We start from the raw sequence: 783 nt of genomic DNA, 5'->3' as shown, positions 1-783 counted from the left end.
AAAGCTTCAATATTTTGAAGCTAAAAGTAGAAGAGGCCAAAAAATATGAGAAGAGAATTATTTGCAGTCTTATGATAACTTTAACTATAACTTATGATAACTTATCTGTAACTTTGCATGTAATCACCTATAGCGGCATGTATATTTAAGAGTGTTTAAACGTTACTATAATACAAAATTTAACTTCGTGTTTTCTTTATTATCAGCTCATCCGAGAAGGAATTTCTCTTATATATGGAGAAGTCATAAACAGATGATGCTTGGACAATTAACCATACCGTGGGTGAATGAAGTGCACCAAATTGTAAAATATTTGTTATTTTCGAAAGGAAATCTATTTTTGCATTTGTATATTAATCCAAAGAGATGGTTGTAAACTAAAGATATTTATCTCTTAATTGTAAATTTAATCTTTTAATTCAAATTATATATCGACTGAAACAAATTCCAAATCATTCAATTTGTTGGAATTAATTTAAATTTATGCGATTATTCGCGTTATAGATAGTTTGATGTATATGATATGATGATACATGTATATATATAAGCAACATATTTATTAATTCACTTTTGTAATCGCTTCTGTAAGATCAATTACATTTCGTTGGCTCAATCTACACACACACAAAGTCTTTTATTTTACCATAAACCCAAAACCTACGCTTGCACTATGCGTTAACACTTTTCTTTATTAAATGTAATTGTTCTTTTGGATAAAAATTGAAATGAAGAATTTTAAAAATAAATATGTCAAATTCTTATACTTATTTGAGTTATATTTAT

The sequence above is a fragment of the Ceratina calcarata genome, unplaced genomic scaffold (genome assembly GCF_001652005.2).
Source record: "Ceratina calcarata isolate Rehan_Ccalc_2016 unplaced genomic scaffold, ASM165200v1 scaffold1380, whole genome shotgun sequence".
NCBI lineage: Eukaryota > Metazoa > Arthropoda > Insecta > Hymenoptera > Apidae > Ceratina > Ceratina calcarata.
The sequence above is the reverse complement of the archived record's forward strand: the minus strand, read 5'-3'. Positions refer to the sequence as shown.